This window comes from Capra hircus, chromosome 8, assembly GCF_001704415.2.
Source record: "Capra hircus breed San Clemente chromosome 8, ASM170441v1, whole genome shotgun sequence".
Classification (NCBI taxonomy): Eukaryota; Metazoa; Chordata; class Mammalia; order Artiodactyla; family Bovidae; genus Capra; species Capra hircus.
In genome coordinates, this window is record NC_030815.1 from 80,038,700 (window position 1) to 80,052,516 (window position 13,817).

At 41.3% G+C, this 13,817-nt stretch overlaps 1 long non-coding RNA gene across 1 annotated transcript in view; it reads left to right on the forward strand.

Moving 5' to 3' along the window:
- The window catches only part of LOC108636645, a 47,592-nt gene extending 40,661 nt beyond the window's left edge, over positions 1-6,931 (forward strand). Inside the window, exon 3 of the long non-coding RNA XR_001918506.1 lies at positions 6,861-6,931. This is a non-coding gene — a long non-coding RNA (uncharacterized LOC108636645). The remainder of the gene's footprint in view (positions 1-6,860) is intronic.

Here is a 13,817-nt window from a genome sequence, read left to right on the forward strand (position 1 = left end):
TTTTCCCTTGGGTAGTCTGCTTTGTTTTGTTTATGTGTTTTCCTCCCCTGCAACCCATTCCTCCATTCAGCCTGAAGGCTCAGAGTTCTAGGAAGGAGATCCAGGTACTACTTGGAACAAACAAATTTAAGGGTAGGGAAGAAGGAGAGGTCCCCAGGAGACAAGGAAGAGAAACAGACCCTCTCTGCTCTCTTAGTGGGGCCATTGTGGAGGGAGTGTGGAATTGAGAGAGGAGGTGGGAGGCAGAGAGGGAGGAAAAGGGAGGGAGGGAGAGATCTTGCCCTGCTTGCCACACGCAAGGTCTATGAGCTTCTTTCAAGTCTCCTCGGTGCTAGTTGGAAGGGAGTTCTGAGTCTCAGGATTTAAACTGCACTGGACTAAGTTTTACAATATAAAAGACTAAAGAGTAACCAGCTATCTATCTCTAAGCTATTGAGTTGCCTGCTACCTGTAGATGGTGACCAGCAAAGAAAAATGAATAACAGTACTGTACCCGGAAAGCTTCAAACAGATCTGTGTTTGTACAGTCCTGAGTTAGGAATGTCAAACCCATGATGGCAAGGGATGAAATTCTCAGCCAACTACTCCTCTTATAATTCTTTCAGAAATGACTACTTCTTTTTTGGATACATTGTTGGAAGTTCAACTCAGAATGTTTCAAATGTAAGACAACAGTCAATTATTATAAGAAAACTAACACATAGTATTTGATCTATAATACTTTGTGAGTGGGTGAATTTATAAGTGGTCCATAAATGAAGAGAAAATGTCATTTTTTAAATTTCATAGCTTCAAAAAGTTCTCAACAACTATTGTAATTCATTACCTAAAACTTCAAAAGCAGAAATGCCAGTAATTGATGTTTTTAATACTTAACCATTAAAGAACTTCTGTAACTCTCTGTTTTAGAACAGCCTATGCTTAGATGTTCACCTTCTTAAAAGCATTTTCCAGACATCTGTGCATATTTTTAAAAGCTTTATATCTTCCAAGGAATACAAGGGAGAGTATATGGCTTTTGGAATCAGACACATCTGGGCTCAAGTCACAGCTCAGTTATGGTGTAGCTGTGACCATGATCAAATAACCCAGCCTCTCAGAGTCTTGGTAGTCTCAGCTGTGGAAGAAAAAAGAAAGAAGGAAGGAAGTGGGAGGGAAGGGAGAAGGGGGAGCAAAAGAAAGTAAGAGAGAAAGAAGGAATAGAAAGGACAAGAGGAAAGGATAAAAGAAAACAGGGGCAGGGAGGGAGAAACAGAGAAACTGGAAAAGAGAGAGGTGGGAGGGAGCAAGGAAATGTCCTTCTTTCCCAGTTGGTGTTGGTGAAAGCATGGGTTAGAGACAGCATAAGGATATCTGGTATGGGCCTTGGCACAAAGTGGATATTCAGAAATTGGTAATTATCATTAGGGCTTCCCTGGTAGCTCAGCTGGTAAAGGATCTGCCTGCAATGCAGGAGACCTGGTTCAATTTCTGGGTTGGGAAGATTCCTTGGATAAGGGATAGGCTACTCACTCCAGTATTCTTGGACTTCCCTGGTGGCTCAATGGTAAAGAATCCACCTGCAATGCAGGAGACCTGGGTTCGATCCCTGGGTTGGGAAGATCCCCTGGAGGAGGGCATGGCAACCCACTCCAGTATTCTTGCCTGGAGAATTCCCATGGACAGAGGAACCTGGTGGGCTAGAATTTATGGGGGTACAGAGTGACCACTGGCTAGATTATCACCCCTGAAATACACAACTGTCACCCCTTTCTGAAAACATACAATTGCTTTTTGTCTCTGGTCACCACCAAAGTTACCCCTCTGTTGCACTTCCTGTGAGGATGATCTGAGTGACATTGGCACTCCCTCGTCATGTGACTCACATGTTTTTGAGCAATGGTTCAATGACTTCCCATTGTCCTCTGCAAGAACCTCACCTTCCAAGAGATGGCCTTGGGAGAGGCAGAGAGTGAGTGAGCATGCAAGTCAAAACCTCACAGGATATTGTGAGGATTAAAAATAATCATTGAATAACATGGCTCCAAGTTCTTCATAAATAGCATCATTGAATAATATTGAATAATTAGTCAGGGTGTTGGCCATCCAGTGGGCTGCTGCAGCTAGCAACATCAAAAATGGCCACGGAGATTGATGGGGACTTTTTCAGATCCTGAAACAAAGGATGAAAATCCAGAGCAGGGCAAGAATGTGAGAGATAACCCAGAAGAGCAGGGCTGACCTGGACAAGGAAGAAGAAAATGAACCCGTGGTAGGTGCAAAGATGGTTCTCTTAGACTCCTGGCCTTCTCACCAATTCTTTCATGGAAAGAGTCTCCCATCTTGATCTCCCTTCTTCACAGAATCATTTTCTTGTTTACATGGTTGTGCTGAATCTAAGTTCTAGCAAAATGGTGATAGTTATCCTTCCAAAATCCAGATCAGACTGTACTCAGCAAAGCCCCTAACTCAGATCTTTGTGAAGATAATGCAGAATAGCATTAGACACTCGTAAACAAGCAAACCCGGGTGAAATGGTCATTACCTGAAGATTTGTGTCAATGTTTCAGTGCCCAGAATATATGCATTTCACCCTGGGTCCCTCCAGAAGATGATGCTGAGATAAAAATTCAAGTGCAAGCAGTTTGTTTGGCAGGTAAAAACATGATACCCTAGAAAGGGAGCAGAGAATTGACACATGGAGGGGAAACACAGAGAGTGTTATTAAATGTTCACAGTGGGGGCCCCTGGAGCTTAATCCTGCTGGGGAAACTCCAGGAGCCACCACTTAAGGGACTGGGAAGCTGGAGTATTTATACACCAACTCTAGCTAGTCATCAGTTGACAGCTGTTCCCAAGGAACTTCATATTTCTAATTTTTATCTTAAATGAAGTGAAAATTGAGTACAAGCATAGGGAAAGAAAGAAGAAAGTGAGTGACAAGTAGGCAGCAACTAAAACAAAGATGCCAGAACTCCCTAAGGCCCCCTTCCTTGCTGCTAAGCGATGTGCGCACGTCTTGCTCTCTGTGTCAGGCCCCACTCTGTACTATTAGGGCCTGCGACACATACTGCAAAAGCTCCCTGAGCTCCTCAGACATGGCTTTTTTTTTTTTTTTTTCCATCCAAGGAAACCAGCTTCCATAAAGGAATAAAATTTCTGAAAGATCTGGACACAGTATACATATTTCTTTTAATTTTTACAAATCAAAATCTAAATTACAGTGCCCAGGTAAGTAAAGAATACTTATATAACAAAGTATTTATAAACATACTGCTTCTTTCTTATTATATGAGATTGAACAGAGGTCTTCCCTGTAGCAGTCAAGCACCTAAAATTCAAATTCTGTTCCAGAAATGCCTTCCATTCCCCTGACAGCCACGTGATGCGCTCTGACCCCCAGGTGACCCCCATGTAGCTCAGTCTCCCCAGATGCATGTTGTCCAGTCCTCTTAGACTGTCCTCTCCCCCATTCCCACCCTTGAGAGCTCTTGGACACTTTGGGAGCCCTGCCTTTGGCTACTGTCCAGGGAACAATCACTTCCTAAAGCATGCTTGTGACCCCAGAGAGTTCATGGGAGCCTCCCAAAATAGGTTCGTTTATTCCCGGGTCCAGCTTTTGTCTGTGAGACCTGAAATACATAAAACTTTAAACTCAGTTTCCCCTTTGAAAAGGGAAAATGAGTGATTTACTGAAATTACAGGCATTGTCTTGCTGCCTGCAGAACAAGAAAAAAAAACACTCTCTGGCTACGCTGGAGTATGCAACCTGGGGCTTTGGCATCCCATAAAGTTTGAAATAAGGAAAACTTCTGAGCTCACAGAAGGGATCCTTTCTTGTCTGACTTGAACTACCTGTCTCTTGTGTGGAGAAATTCAATACAACCACGAGGGCGCAAGGACTCAGATGGGCCATTGTAACTGATGGAGAGTTTGGACTGAGACCAAGGCAGAAGGATCATCTTTGTCCAGGTGAGGTGCTGAGCTCGGGTGTAGGTCTCATAGACTGGCAAGACTTCTCCTCAGAATAACAACACTTAGTCTAAAGAGAAGTGCCATTGAGCTATCTTTAATGGCAGACTTCTTGAACTCTCTCAAGTATACACACACTCACACATGCACACACACTGAGCGGAAGAGAGAGGGTGATCTTTAATTTCTCATATTTGGTTTCAAGCTAGAAGGCAAATTTTTGTTGGGGAGAAAGATGACAGATAAACCATCAGTGTTTGGGAATTTCAGCACTTCTTAAAAATGATAATGTCCAGAGGGAAGTTTTTTTCTTTACTGTGTTTCAGTTTTTATTTTTTTCCCTCATCTGTAAGAGAGGTCCTATAAGAGAGATTGTCTTTGTACAAGGTCAAACTTTTTATGCATTTAATTTTCATGTCAGATTGTTGAGAAATATAAAATTCTGGATTTTGTGGAGGTCCCATATTTTAGGGAAACACAGACAGAATCCTATATACTTTTGAAACTAACATTTCTAGGGGGAAAAAATGAGTTATCATGACTTAGGCCATAAAACATCAGGTTGGGAAAAAGAGATTTCCCTTGTGAACATAAAGTTAATTACTGACCAAAGAGCTCCACATAAGTGGTTTAAAAGTTTCCCACTGTTGCTTAAATAGTAAGTCATACAAAGATGCACAGAAGACTGGATATTTGTTTTTCATCCTAAAATATTTTCTCCTTGTCACTTTTGACCTTAAATGGAGTTTTTACCCTTTCTTTCTGTTTCTCTTGTGATCACTGAAGCAATGTGTTAGATGGCTCACATGGAACTGTCATTTTGTTTTAAACATCCGAGTGCTGAAATGCTTATTGTATTGAGTATTCACACACTCCATACCCTTTTTTCCCAGTGCCCTTATGTCTTAAATACGTATCTCTTAAATCTTTTTTATCCAAAAACCTAGAAAATGATGAGAAATGCATGGAGAGAGGCGATCACTTACCTAATAGCCCACTTTGGCTATTCTACTGCAAGACTATTTAGTAAATCCCTTATTTACCACCCAGTCTTTTATATCATGGAGTCAACTCTCACTAATTCCAGAGAGTTCTGTGCAGAAATGGGATATTTCAAAAGGGGAGGCTGAAAAACACATGCATGAAAACAAGACATGACTGAGTTTTAAGACTGGCAGGCTTGACAAAATTGTTTAGCCCAGTCCAAAACTTGCATCTGTCTACAACATGCCTGGTTTTGCCTGAAAGCTGACACTTAAGCACAAAGAACTCTCTACCCTTCTGAAGCATTGTGAGCCAGATAGACTGCAATACAGTGAAGGAATCATTTTTCTTGGATTCTGTAAACTTAACATCGATCTGATCTCAGATTCTTAAAGAATAAGTTTAACTCCATTCAACATCGCAAGTTTACCTGTTGAAGAGATTACTCAGTCTGTCCTTGGGGCCCGAAGTGAGACATAAGCAGAGTGACTCATGCTGTTCATTGATCTAGCCCATCACCTACATTAGTCGCTCAATAAACACCTGTGGAAAGGACCCTGAGATGTTGAAATGTTTGAAATCAGCACTGGCTGATTTCAGAGGGCTTCAGCTCTAGGGAACAACTGCTTGTGATCTCCGTGTCTTTTCCCTCCTCTTGGTGTAATCATCAAAGGGTTCTTGACAGCTCTTCTGGACCTTGTTTAGTGTCTCCTCCCCATCTAGTTATTTTCTGCTGATTGCTTCTTCTCTTTCCTCCTTCTATTTTCACCTTCCTCTTCTCTTGCCTTTTTTTTTTTTTTAGTTCACTTTTCCTCTTCTCTTTATTCTTCTTCTATGAGGAAGAACTAGATAAATAGATAGCTGAATGATAGCTCATTCAGGAATGACCCCAATGGCCCTATCTGTTAGTCCTGAGGCTTTGGTGCTGGTGGTTGTGATACACTGAAGATGTCAACTGCGCACCAAACGGTTCCATTGCTGCCACACCTTGGTCTGCAGGTCCACTGACCTTTTAGGTTCTTAGCTGCACACCCCTGGAAATTTTGGCTCAGAAAATCCCTCGTGGAGTTCGGGAGCTTCATCTGAAAAAATTTTTTTTTCCTGGAAGATTCTGATTCACAACTGGCTTTGCACTGATCTTACTAATGTGAGCACTAAAAAGCATTTTATCAAATATAATCCTAGCCCTTCACCTGCATGATAGGAGGAGTCCCCACTGCCAGGCTTCACATAGACTCTGTTTATGGAAAGAAAGGTAGATTCCTAATGATACAGGATGCCTTTGATCAGAGGCTGAATCTAGCCTGAAACCTGACATTAGCTAGGATCTGGAGTCACACATTTTCTTGCCTGTAGGGGCTAGGCAGCTCCCTTAGGTGAGAGGAGCTAGGTAAGTGGAGATGAAGCTGAAATAAAGACCCTTGGCCCCATTCCAAGGGAGCAGTCATCAGTCATTGATTGATGCCAGGTAGGAATGTGGGACCCATGTTGTTAAACCTTCTAAATTTTAAATAAGAAGAAATCCAAATGTTTATATGAAATTACTCAGCTTTCTGATGTTGGCAATTAATGCATCTTAAAAAAAACCAAAAATCCTGACTTGTTTTTGGATTCAGCCTGCAACCTGATGATTTGCTACCTTTGGTTTAGGCTGCCTGTATGAATAAGTTTCTGAAAATTATACTTTGTTACTGTAATTATAAACATTTATCAAGCATTATAACAGTTAGGATGAAGTTCAGCTACTAGTAATATAAACCTAAAATGACAGTGGCTTAAAAATGATAGAGGTGTGTTTTTCTTTCACATAAAAAGTCTAGGGGTAGATGGCCCAGCAATAAAATGGTGGTTATGTGGTTATTCTATCTTTCTGCACTTTCTCTGTTTCTGTTCACTACCCTTAACACATGACTTGTATCTTCAAGGTTAACTCCAGGTCACAAGATGGCTGCTGGTACTTCAACTATCATATTCAAATTCTGAACAGGAAGACAAAGGAAAGGGGAGAAGGGTGTTTGCCTCACAGGTGAGTGGGCTCTTTTAAAAAATTTTCCTGAAAATCCTATCCAAAAAAATCCACTTGCACATTTACCTCTTTTATATAGAATGAAGGAATAGGACACATAGTTTTATTAATAAGGCATAATGACATATTCAACATAAGTCTATTGTTGAAGATGAGAATTAATATTCAGTAGGCAATCATCACTCTCTGCCACAGGTGTCTGCTGGGAGCAAGAAGACTGAAACTTCAGGTGAATATTTAAGAGTACTTAACAAAGAAGCACAAGCTGGAATCAAGATTGCCAGGAGAAATATTAATAACCTCAGATACACAGATGACACCACCCTTATGGCAGAAAGTGAAGAGGAACTAGAAAGCCTCTTGATGAGAGTGAAAGAGGAGAGCGAAAAAGTTGGCTTAAAGCTCAACATTCAGAAAACGAAGATCATGGCATCTGGTCCCATCACTTCATGGGAAATAAATGGGAGACAGTGGAAACAGTGTCAGACTTTATTTTTGGGGGCTCCAAAATCACTGCAGATGGTGACTGCACCCATGAAATTAAAAGACACTTACTCCTTGGAAGAAAAGTTATGACCAACCTAGATAGCATATTCAAAAGCAGAGACATTACTTTGTCAATAAAGGTCCGTCTAGTCAAGGCTTTGGTTTTTCCAGTGGTCATGTATGGATGTGAGAGTTGGACTATGAAGAAAGCTGAGCACTGAAGAATTGATACTTTTGAACTGTGGTGTTGGAGAAGACTCTTGAGAGTCCCTTGGACTGCAAGGAGATCTAACCACTTCATTCTAAAGGAGATCAGCCCTGGGTGTTCATAGGAAGGACTGATGCTAAAGCTGAAACTCCAGTACTTTGGCCACCTCATGCAAAGAGCTGACTCAGTGGAAAAGACTGTGATGCTGGGAGGGATTGGGGGCAGGAGGAGAAGGGGACGACAGAGGATGAGATGGCTGGATGGCATCACTGACTCGATGGACATGAGTTTGAGTGAACTCTGGGAGTTGGTGATGGACAGGGAGGCCTGGCATGCTGCGATTCTTAGGGTCGCAAAGAGTCAGACACGACTGAGCAACTGAATTGAACTGAACCTCAATACATAAATCCAGTGTATGAGAAATCATGCTGTGTTATAGTTAGTTGTGTCTATGCACCTGAGTCGCATACTGATGACATAAAGTGAATGCTATAGGAATACAAAGGAGGAGATAGTGAACTTGCTTGAAGGTGATATTCACTAATCTAATTCATAATGACACTGTAGCTGGGGATAAACCATCCCAGGCACTTGCTATGAATCTTATTTCTTGATACCTAGAAAGATGTACTGGAGGACTTTGAAAAAAACGGTAATATTTGGCCTAGTAAAGAAATGAAAGGCTTTTCAAAGCATAGGGATGGCTAAAAAAAGTGTGAACATCTCATGTTCATGAACATTAGTACCTAGGTAAGGAAGAATGGAAGCCATGTCTATGTCAGCTGTCAAATACATGTTAAAAATCACATAATATGAGCATTTTAAAAGATAATCTTTATGCACAAAGAAGTGCAAATATTTTTTGGAGGTACAGAGGATGGTTTTAAACTTTTTCACTTAAGCAATTACGTCTGAGTCATTTCTGTGTCACTAGTACTTGGCAAAGGTTAAAATCTCAACAAATGTTTGATGGATGTTTACCACTTGGGTGTAAAGATGGTCTTTTCTGCTTGTAATGAATGAGGCTGTGTATAAATTTGAGAAAATGAGAGTCATTATTTTGGGTCCAGAAGAGGCATTTTAGAAGAAGCCAAAATGCATAGTAGGGCAGATCAAAGCTGAAGATTAAACCATTCCTGGTTATATTACTGAGTGGTTAAATTGGGATTATCCTAAAGTCAAGATATACGTGTAGCCAATAAATTCCTTTGATCACTTTATTTCTTTCAATTTTATTATTGCATATTTCAAACCTTCAGAAAAGAATTTGTTGTTCAGTTGCCCAGTTGTGTCAGGCTCTTTGTGACCCCATGGAGTGCAGCACACCAGGCCTCCCTGTCCCTCATCATCTCCCAAAGTTTGCCCAAGTTCATGCCCATTGCATTGGTGATGCCATCCAACCATCTCGTCCTCTGATGCCCTGTTTTCCTTCTGCCTTCAGTCTTTCCCAGCATCAAACTTTTTCAGTGTTTGCATCAGATGACCAAAATACTGCAGCTTCAGCATCAGTCCTTCCAATGAGTATTCAGGATTGATTTCCCTTAAAATTGACTGGTTTGAAAGAATGCTCACACTACCACACAGTTGCACTCATCTCACATGCTAGTAAAGTAATGCTCAAAATTCTCCAAGTCAGGCTTCAGCAATACATGAACTGTGAATTCCCTGATGTTCAAGCTGGTTTTAGAAAAGGCAGAGGAACCAGAGATCAAATTGCCAACATCCATTGGATCATGGGCAAAGCAAGAGAGTTCAGAAAAAACAAAAGCCTTTGACTGTGTAGATCACAATAAATTGTGGAAAATTCTGAAAGAGATGGGAATACCAGACCACCTGACCTGCCTCTTGAGAAACTTGTATGCAGGTCAGGAAGCAACAATTAGGACTGGACATGGAACAACAGACTGGTTCCAAATAGGAAAAGGAGTATGTCAAGGCTGTATATTGTCACACTGCTTATTTAACTTATATGCAGAGTACATCATGAGAAACGTTGGTCTGGAAGAAACACAAGCTGAAATCAAGATTGCCGGGAGAAATACCAATAACCTCAGATATGTAGATGACACCACCTTTATGGCAGAAAGTGAAGAGGAACTCAGAAGCCTCTTGATGAAAGTGAAAAAGTTGGCTTAAAGCTTAACATTCAGAAAACTAAGATCATGACATCCAGTCCCATCACTTCATGGCAAATAGATGGGGAAACAGGGGAAACAGTGTCAGACTATTTTTCTGGGCTCCAAAATCACTGCAGATGGTGACTGCAGCCATGAAATTAAAAGACGCTTGCTCCTTGGAAGGAAAGTTATGACCAACCTAGATAGCATATTCAAAAGCAGAGACATTACTTTGCCAACAAAGGTCCGTCTAGTCAAGGCTATGGTTTTTCCAGTGGTCATGTATGGATGTGAGAGTTGGACTGTGAAGAAAGCTGAGCACTGAAGAATTGATGCTTTTGAACTGTGTTGTTGGAGAAGACTCTTGAGAGTCCCTTGGACTACAAGGATATCCAACCAGTCCATCCTAAAGGAGATCAGTCCTGGGTGTTCATTGGAGAGACTGATGTTGAAGCTGAAACTCCAATACTTTGGCCACCTGATGTAGAGAACTGACTCTTTTGAAAAGACTGTGATTCTGGGAAAGATTGAGGGCAGGAGGAGAAGGGGACAACAGAGGATGAGATGGTTGGATGTCATCACTGACACAATGGACTTGGGTTTAGGTGGACTCCGGGATTTGGTGATGGACAGGGAGGCCTGGTGTGCTGCAGTTCATGGGGTCACAGAGTCGGACATGACTGAGCGACTGAAATGAACTGAACTGAACTGATCTCCTATTGTCCAAGGGACTTTCAGGAGTCTTCTTCAGCACCACATTTCAAAGGCATCAATTCTTTGGTGCTCTGCCTTCTTCATGGTGCAGCTCTTACAACTGTATGTGACCATCGGGAAAACCATAGGCTTGACTATATGGAACTTTGTCAGCAGAGTAATATCTCTGCTTTTCAACACACTGTCTAGGTTTGTCATAGCTTTCTTGCCAAGAAGCACTCACCTTCTGATTTCATTCACTGTGATTTTAGAGCCCAAGAAGAAGAAATCTGTCACTACTTCTGCATTTTCCCCTTCTATTTGCCATGAAATTATGGGGCTAGATGCCAGGACCTTATTTTTTTTCATATTTAGTTTTAAGCCAGCTCTTTCATTTTCCTCCTTCACCCTCATCAAGAAGCTCCTCAGTTCCTCTTCACTTTCTTCCACTGAGTGGTATCATCCACATATCTGATGTTGCTGATGTTTCTCCCACCTATCTTGATTCCAGCTTGTAACTCATCCAGCTCAGCACTTCTCATCCTCAGAAAAGAATAGGAAGTATGTAACAAATATCAGTGGATCAGAAGATCTTCAACCCAGCATCTTAAACTGATATACTTCCTTCAGCTTTTTAAAAGAAAAACAAATGTAAAGATGTCATTGAAGACCTATAGCACCATGAGATACAATATCCTTAACTGCCATCCAGATGTGGTGTTTATTGTTCCCATGTTGCTGGTTATGGTAAGGCCAAACTGCTGGAACAAAAATGCACAAATCTTCAGCAGTTTCAAGAATATATACTGTTATTTATTTTTTTTATCACTTAACCCTGAGGTGAGCATTCCAGACAGGAGGGGAAGTTCTGTTCCACAAGATCTATCAGAGAACATAGTTCATTCCTTCCTATTGCTCCATCACTGCTCGGACAACCATCATCTATAAGGCTGAAGCTAGGTCACTGTCACTTCCTGGTGCCAGCCATTGGGAAGGGACAGAGAGTTTGGAAGGGGCACACCCAAGTCTTAAGATGCAGGCCGACATAAAATACATATCCCTTCATTTTGTGGTCCATTGCAGAGAACCTAGTCACATGAAGACACAGAATAAAATGGGATGTGGAGAAATATGAGCTAGCTGAACTACCAAATGCTTGACTGGGACTCTATGACAATGGAGGAAGATAAGCCTACTTACCATCTGCATGCATGTCTGCATGCTCAGCCGCTTCAGTCGTGTATGACTCTTTGCGATTCTGTGGAATGTAGCCCATCAGGTTACTCTGTCCATGGGATTCTACAGCCAAGAATACTGGAGTGGGTTGCCATTCCCTTCTCCAGGGGATCGTCCTGATTCAAGGGATTGAACCCATGTCTCCTGCATCTCCTTCACTGCAAGCGGAGGATTCTTTGCCCACTAAGCCACCTGGGAACCATCTGCATATGCATACCTAAACACTCTAAGGGAAAATGGCAAACTGGCATAAGCCACCCAAACATGGACATGCCGAAGAAGTAACAGTGCAAGTCTCTTCTCAATCTGAGTTGGGGAATTTCTAAAATTCTATTAATGCAGATGATGTTTCCTGTTGGTGTTTGATGGGCACCACTTATCAGATTAAGGGGGCTTCTTTTCAGTCCTTCTTTGCTAAATGCTTTTAATTTTTTAATCAGGAATGAAGAAGAATTTCTACTTCATGTTTTTGGGGCATCTATTGAGATGATCATATAATTTTTCTCCTTGAATCTATTAATGATATGTATTGCACTAAGAGATCTTCTAGTATTGATCCAGACATAATTATTGGGATAAACCTTACTTTGTCATTGTATATTTTTAATAATTACTGAATTCAATTTGTTGTATTTTATTTGGGATTTTTGCATTCATGATTATAAGTGAGATTGGTCTATAATTGTTTTTTCTTGTACTAATCTATCTAGTTTCCATATCAAAGTACTACTAGCCTGATAAAATTATGTGGGTGGATGACCCTTTTAGATCTAGGCTCTGAAAAGATTTATACAAGATGGGACATGCTTGCTTCTTGACATTTCCAAAATCTTGCCAGTAAAACTGTCTGGGCTCATTGCTTTTGGCAGGAATTTTGATTCCTGATTCAACTTGTTGTATTGAATCAAGTTGTTTTAAACATTCTTTTTTAAAAATATGTATTCACATGGGCTTCCCTGGTACCTCAGTTGGTAAAGAATCTGCCTGTAATGCAGGAGACCCCAGTTTGATTCCTAGCTCAGGAAGATCCCCTGGAGAAGGGATAGGCTACCCACCCCAGTATTCTTGGGCTTCCCTGGTGGCTTAGTTGGTAAAGAATCTGCATTAGGCTATAAATTTGCCTCTAGGTATGGTTTTTGCTGCATTCCACTAGTCTTGATACACGTGACTTGTCATTCATGATTCTCACTATAATTTTTCTCTTTCATCCATGTAGTAGACTGAATAATAGCCCCTCAAAGACATCCAGGTGGGCCCTAAATGTCATCACATATATCTTTCCAAGCCGGAAGTGGAGATTTCACAATGACAGAAAGAGAAGAGGTGATGTGACTACAAAGGCAATGATTGGAGTGATGTAACCAAATCCTTGGAATGTTCAGAGCCACCAGAAACTGGAAGATTCAAGAAACGAATTCTCCCATATGGCTTCTAAAGGAAACGTGGTCCAAACAAAATTGATTTCAGTCCAGTGATGCAAATTTCAACCTTCTGGTCTCTAGAACTGTGATAAACTATATTTCTATTGGGTTATGCCACCAGGTTTGTGATAATTTTTTACAGTGTGTTTGTTAATTATTGTATAAGAATCTAATACACCCATGAATTATTTGGCAGCACATTTTTAAGTTTCCCAATGCACGTATTTATTTTTATTCTCTTTTTTGTTAATTTCTACTTTCAGTTCAGTTCAGTTCAGTCGCTCAGTCGTGTCCGACTTCTTGCGACCCCATGAATCACAGCACGCCAGGCCTCCCTATCCATCACCAACTCCCGGAGTTTACTCAGACTCACGTCCATTGAGTCGGTGATGCCATCCAGCCATCTCATCCTCTGTCATCCCCTTCTCCTCCTGCCTCCAATCCCTCCCAGCATCAGAGTCTTTTCCAATGAGTCAACTCTTCGCATGAGGTGGCCAAAGTACTGGAGTTTCAGCTTTAGCATCATTCCTTCCAAAGAATCCCAGGGCTAATCTCCTTCAGAATGGACTGGTTTGATCTCCTTGCAGTCCAAGGGACTCTCAAGAGTCTTCTCCAACACCACAGTTCTAAAGCATCAATTCTTCGGCGCTCAGCCTTCTTCACAGTCCAACTCTCACATTCATACATGACTACTG